Source organism: Nicotiana tabacum, chromosome 12, assembly GCF_000715075.1.
Source record: "Nicotiana tabacum cultivar K326 chromosome 12, ASM71507v2, whole genome shotgun sequence".
Taxonomy (NCBI): Eukaryota; Viridiplantae; Streptophyta; class Magnoliopsida; order Solanales; family Solanaceae; genus Nicotiana; species Nicotiana tabacum.
In genome coordinates this window covers 67,489,190-67,496,861 of record NC_134091.1, presented here as the reverse complement: position 1 = coordinate 67,496,861, position 7,672 = coordinate 67,489,190, and positions in this window count along the sequence as shown.

The window sequence follows — 7,672 nt, the reverse complement described above, 5'->3', positions numbered from 1 at the left end:
GAGGATGGCCTCTACAAAAAGTACTCCTGCCTCTAGATGAGGCACCGTTGAACTCACCGGAATGACGAGGTCTCTTGTCAGAACCCTGACCTCCCTGAGTAAGAACCATTTCGACCCGTCTGGCGACATTAGCAGCCGCCTGAAAAGAAATCTCACTCCCAGTCTCCTTAGCCATCTGCAATCTGAAAGGCTGAGCAAGTCCATCAATAAACCTCCTCACCCTCTCTCTCTCTCGGTGGGAAGCAGAAGAATGGCATGACGGGCCAAATCCAAAAAGCGGGTCTCATACTGAGTAACAGTCATACTGCCCTGCTGGAGACGCTCAAACTGACGGCGACGCTCCTAGGGAACCATATACCCATGTTTCATAGAACCTTATGAAAGCTGTCAAGATACTCCTAGGGATCCTCTGAAGGAGTACCACTGAAGTGAACAGGAAAGAACTTGATAAACCTGTCCAATCTCCATAAAGCCTCAGAAGACATAGCTGGCCCATCTCCGACCTGTGCCACAATAACCGGATGAACTAATCCGACTGGCTGAGCTGCTGGAACCTGATACTGGGGAGCTATCTGCTCCGGAGTGGGAGTGGTGGGAGTCTGGGCTCCTCCTCCAGCCTGAGAGACTGCTGGTGCCATGGGAAATGCACCAGTCTGGGGCACACTCTCCATAAGGCCCACCAAACGGACTAAAGCGTCCTGAAGTATTGGAGTGGCAATGAACCCCTCTGGAACCTGAGCTGGTCCGGTAGGAACAATCTGGGCTGGAACCTCCTCATCAAGCTCTATCTGAGGCTCCACTCCTGGGGCTGTTGCTCAGGCTCTAGGCTGAGCCCTGCCTCGGCCTCTGGCACGACCTCGACCTTGACCTCTGCCCTGCGTAGGAGCTGCCACTAGAGGCTCTGGCTGCTGCTCAGCTGAGGAAGCGGTACGTGTTCTCTCCATCTACGAGAGAATAAGAGTAGAAGGGTTCAATAAGTATTCAGAAAACAAAATCGCATGACGGAGAAGAATAGAAGTGAAACTTGTTCCTAAACTTCATAGCCTCTGGAAGACAAGCACACACATCTTCGTACAGATCCTCTAGACTCTACTAATCTTGCTCGTGAATCATGAGACCTAGGCAACCTAGGGCTCTGATACCAACTGTCAGGACCCGAAATTTTCCACCGACGGGACCGTGATGGAGCCTAACATTTCAATTGCTAGGCAAGCCAACGTCAGAAAATTGTTAAACCAATTCCTTATATACATTCAGTAAATAACAATAATTAACTAAGATGAAATATAATACGTACGGAATATTATAAAACAGTATTAATTACTACCACCCGGATCTGGAGTCACAATTCACGAGCATTCTAGAATTTACTACAAGTAATGGTCTGAAAGAAATACAACTGTCTGAATGAAAGAAAACAACAATTACATAAAAGGTAGATGGGGACTTCAAGGTCCGTGAACGCCGACAGATCTACCTTGAGTCTCCGGACAGCGGACCAATAGAAAAGTCTCGATCAACCTGAGCCGGTATCAAAGTCTGCACAGAAAGTGCAGAGTGCAGCATCAGTACAACCGACCTCATGTACTGGTAAGTGTCGAGCCTAACCTCGATGAAGTAGTGACGAGGCTAGGACAAGACACCCACATATAACCTGAACAGTATAATCATGCTAGTGGCAACAACAGTAAATAAAGAAATAATGCAGAAATAATGGGAAGGGAACATACAGTGGGGGAATATAATATAAAGAGTGAGAATAATGAAAAGACAGAATTTTAACCAAAAATCCTTAAACGAATTGAGCAAATAAAACAGCAAAGGGAAACAGCACGGCATCACCCTTCATGTTTTTACTCTCAACCTCACCAAATAAATAAATACAACGAAACGGCATCACCCTTCGTACTTTTACTCGCAAGCTCACCAAATAAATAAATAGAACGGCACAGCATCACCCTTCGTGCTTTTACTCTCTTCCTCACAATATAAATAATGCATGCATGGCATCACCCTTCGTGCTTTACACTCCTCCTCACAAATCACAGAATCAATAACAACGGATAGATAGGAGTATCACAAAGAAACCAGTATTTTACCCATAATCAATAGCACAATGTAACCTCAACCTTGAATCAATATTCGAAAGTTACCAAATCTCAGTGAAACCAGATATAAGTCACCCAACATTTCAAATAACCCGCTAAGCATGGATAGTAGAATTTAAGGCTACAAAATAGACAAGAATAGAATTTCACTCGCATGCTATGACTCGACAACGACGCATAGATGCTCGTCACCTCACCTATACATCGTATTTAACAACCAAACACGTAGCAAATAAACACATAATACCTATTCTCTCAAGCCAAAGTTAGACATGCCACTTACCTCGATTCGCATGCCATTTATTCTCAATCACAGCGTTTCCTTTGGAATTCACCTCCAAACCACTCGTATCTATTCAAAAATGACTCAATAACATCAAATATTGCTAAAGGAATCAATTATATTTCATAAATTAAATTTTCCAACTTTTTCCTCCAAAAGGTTGAAAAATTGACCCCGGGCCCGCTTGGTCAAAACCCTAGGTTCGGACCAAAATCCTTTTACCCATTCACCCCCGAGCCCGAATATGTAATTAGTTTTGGAATCCGACCTAAAATTAAGGTCTAAATCCTCAAATTTTGAAATTCCTAAGTTCTACCGAAAAATCCTAATTTCACCATAAAAATTCTAGATTCTAGGTTGAAATCTTGTTATAAGATGTAAAAGATTGAAAGAAAAGAGTTAGGAATCACTTACCTATGATTTGGGGAAGATTTGGTCTTTGGAAAATCGCCTCTTAAGGTTTAGAGTTTTGAAAATATGAAGAATGAATGAAAAATCCCGTCCAAGTCCCTTTTACTCAGCTGCAGGTGTCGCAATTACGACCTAAGCTTCGCAAATGCGAAGCTCGCAAATGCAAAGGAACAATTGCAATTGTGATGCCCTTCACAATCCCGCTGCCTTCTCAAATGCGAGGAAAGTGTCGCATTTGCGACCACTGAACCTCGCAAATGAGAGTAGATGTTCGCATTTGCGAACCTGCCCTTCCCAGACTCCCTTCGCAATTGCGAAGGTAACCTCGCAAATGTGAGAACTGCTGGCCCAGGCTTCTGATCGCAATTGAAATGAAAGCCTCGCAATTGCGGACCCTGTTATGTTCGCATTTGCGATGCGTGATCTCGTAATTGCGAGATCAGAGGCCTGCAACAGGTTCAGTTATACCAGTAAAATTTTCTAAGTTCAAAACATCCCGTGGCTTATCCGAAACTCACTCGAACCCTTGGGGCTCCAAACCAAACATGCACACAAGTCTAAAAATATCATACGAACTTGCTCGGGCGATCAAATGGCCAAAATAACACTTAGAACTACAAATTTAGCACCAAATCAAATGTAATTCTCAAGAACACTTTAAAATTTCTATCTTCTCAACTGGACGTCTGAATCACGTCAAATCAACTCCGTTTCTCACCAAATTTCACAAACAGGACTTAAATATCATAACGAACCTGCACCGGGCTCCAGAACCAAAATACGAACCCGATACTAACAATGCCAAATATCAATCAATTCTAAAAAACAAATATTTTTCGGACTTTTAAGTTTTATAAAAAATTCATAACTCAAGCTAGGGACCTCCGAATTCAATTGTGGGCATACGCCCAGGTCCCATAATTCGATATGGACCTACCGGGATGTCAAAGCACGGATCCGGGCCCGTTTACCAAAAATGTTGACCGAAGTCAATAAAAATCAACTTTTAAGGCAAAAATTCTTATTTTCATTAATTTTCAACAAAAAAGCTTTCTAGAAACCTGCCCGGATTGCGCACGCAAATTAAGGAGGGTAAAAAATAAGATTTGTAAGGCTTAAGAGCTCAGATTCGAGTTCTAAAATATAAGATGACCTTTTGGGTCATCACAGTTAACCTCTTCGTAACCTTAAGTATAGCTCAAATAGTTCACAACAATGGTACAATTATGAGAAAAAATTATAGCTTTAAGCTTACAGTCAACTCTAGGCATATTATAGCCTTAGCATTTCCCCGAGCATGAATAAATTCCTTGGTGCTTGCACATGGGCTCAAGCCTCATACATATACACACCCATAGCGCATAGTTATCACAATTAATTCAGGAAACTAGTGCCTCAACTAAGTTTAGATAGAATTTCTTACCCAAAGCTCACCACAAGAGATTCTAGCATATAATCACCGCTCCAAGGCCCATAAGTCATTGTACTCCTTCTTAATCACCCCATAAGTACCACAACCGAGACACTCGCTCTGAAGATAACTTATGTGAATTTAAAATTGATCATCTTTCCTTTCTTATACTAAAATGTAGAATCCATAGTCATACAGAATTACCGCAAGTCCTGACACCATCCAATATAAGTAAACAATTCCAGCGGTATATGAATTCGAAAAATTTTCAATTGCCACATATACATTTTGAATCCATTAGAACTCTCTCGAGAGTCATCCACTCTGCCCAAATCTAAATTGTACCGCCCAAACGGGCCAAAAGACACGTGCCCCATTAGCACAACAACACTCAAAGAAGTAACCCTGCTTTAACACCACCGATCAAGTTCATACAATGCGCACTATATACTTCACAAATAATAACTCACTCATCCCGTGATTTTCATACACTCATAAAGTGCAATATAACCCGTATTCAGGAATTTTCTTACTCGAGTCATCCTCGATCTCAACCTCCACAAGTCATAATGGATCCACAATTATGCCTCTGACCTATAACTAGTATTTAACACATAACCATAAAACCAAATCGTCAATAGCAGGCTCCCCCACTTGGCTCAAAGCCATATAACAAAACATATGATAACTCTCCATTCCCATACTCTACTATTGCTATAATCCCGCACAGAAATTCAACTAAATCCTTCGTAAATTCATAGATTGCTCCGCGGGTCATAACCCACCTGCCTAGCCTCAAACTAATATCTTTCTATACCCTTTCGCAGCCATAATTACTACGCAATCACTTAATCTTTCTGAGTCTGAAATCATCAAAAGGACATGAGAATCTAATTTGTTCCACAATTAAACAACATGAAAGATCCTTCAACACACCCATAACTCGAGACTATATATCAAATCAAGACGGAAATCAAGCACCCAATGGCCCTTTTGACATCTCGAGAAACACTTCTCGTCATATTTAAACCATCTGCAGGCATCCTGCAGTCGTATCATACTCATCATTCAGTCATTCCACCGCTCATCGAGCCATAAATTTCACTCATAGGGACACTACCAGACATATGAGTCCAAATGTACAAGTTACAACTGAAGCTACCGAGCTTAAGCTACGGTCTAACCTTGGACTCAAGTCCTCCAGACTTGCCCATCACCAAAACACAGAAAACACATCTCGAACCTCATTCATAGAATCACAAGTTGTCGATGCACAACTGATACGGAGTGTTCACATACGCGTACGTGTGAGTGGAATAAATTCAAAGAGTTATGCTTCAAGCTGAATCAATTCGGCACGATAAGAAAAGAAAGATGGGAAATTATCCTAAATTCCATGTAGCCTCTTGAAGATAAGTATGGACGTCATCATACCGATCCGCAAGACTCTACTAGACACTTGCTCATGACTTGTAGAACCTATGAACCTAGAACTCTGAAACCAATCTGTCACCACCCAAAATCCGACCAGTCGTAATGGCACCTAACCAACCCGTTAGGCTAGCCAATTAACTACTTTAATTAGATTTATCGACGAAAATAAATGATAAAATAACTGAAGTATACTAACAATATGAAGTATACTAACAATAGAAACAATTATAAAACATAACAGTTAAGGGTACAATAAAACAACTGTGCGAGGCAGTAAATGATTACTAGGAGAAATTGTAGTAGTAAATTCATAATTTTCCTGGTGTGAGATATATATTCTAGATATCAAATCGAATGGCACAGTAACACCTTTGTGAATTTATCTCACTCTCACCTAGTGTATGTTTATAAATCAAATCAATTAGCACGGCAACACCCTTCGTGCCCTTATCTCATACTAGTTGCAAGTTAAATAGATAGAAGGCATGGATAGCACAACAATAATTGGGGTAGGAGACACAAACAGGATGATTACAAATCACATAGAAAACATAGGTGCATAAAAACAGCTCAAGATAAAGGCATGAATGTATACACAACGAAAAGATATCACAATATAATGTATGTCTCTCGTCCTCGCCTGCACGGAAATACCATTCGTGCCATGAACATATATAATATAAAATATGATAATGTAACTGATATGACATGATATCAACCTTCGTGCTTTTACTCTCATCCTCACATGATAATGTGCATGATGGCATAATAATATAATTGAAATGGCACGGGATCACCCTTCGTGCTTTACACTCTTCGTCACATAATAATAAATATGAAATATCACGGCATCACCCTTCGTACTTTTACTCTCATCCTACATTATAATATAAATAAAATGGTACGGTATTATCCTTCGTGCATAATAATATATATATGAATGACATGGTATCACCCTTCGTGCTTTATACTTTTCCTCACATGATAATATATACGAAATGGCACGACATCACCCTTCGTGCTTTACACTCTCCCTCACATGATAATGTATATGCAATGGAACGACATGACCCTTCGTGCTTTACACTCTTCCTTACCAAGCACATGTATATCATTAACAAGAAAGGTAGGAAGCACAAATAGCATCAAAGAGAGCGTTTAAATGAATGTTCCAAATTGAACATCAATCGCGGCTTTCAAGCCAATAACAATTCCATAAACCTCAAGTACTTTATTATTCAAGTATTTCAACAAGTCTCAAAAATGATCTTCAACTCAAATATAGAACTCACAATCTCAAGAATAACGGTCGTAGCGATGTATTTGTGATTAAGTATAATAACGATCGGATTTAGCACATCAATAATTTCATAAAAAGTTTGTAAATATTTTAATCAAATTAAAATAATCCAAATCATGGTTTCTAGCATTTAATTTTGTATCCATAGAAATCTAGAAGTCAAAGAAGATAGGAAAGAAGAATATCACAAAATTCTACAAAGCACAATTAATCGTATAATTTACCCCCGAGCATGGTTAACCCTGGCACATGCATATATGCTCGTCACCTCATATATATATCACCCCCGCATGTAGAAAACTATGGCAATTAGTAGGAAAATTTCCTCAACAAAGTTAGGCAAAACATTTACCTCAAACAAGCCGAATCTGTTGCCGAGCAAGCTGAACAATGCTCCAGAAATTTAAGTCCGCGAGTATCAACCTCCAAACGCCTTCCTATCTCCTCAATTCAAGACAAACGATCCGTATCTATTTAAACTACATGCAAATTAATCACAATATACTCCAATTCTTACAATTTAAATATTTATAAGAATTTCCAACTCCGCTCGAAAAGTCGACAGTGGCGCCCAGGTTTTGAAATCCGACGAAACTCACTAAATCCGACAACCCATTCAATCACGAGTCCAACCATATTAAATTTACCAAATTTTCGACATCAACTCGAACCTCAAATCTCCCAAAACTCGCCTCTCCCGGAGCTCCAAATCATTAAAAATGGAA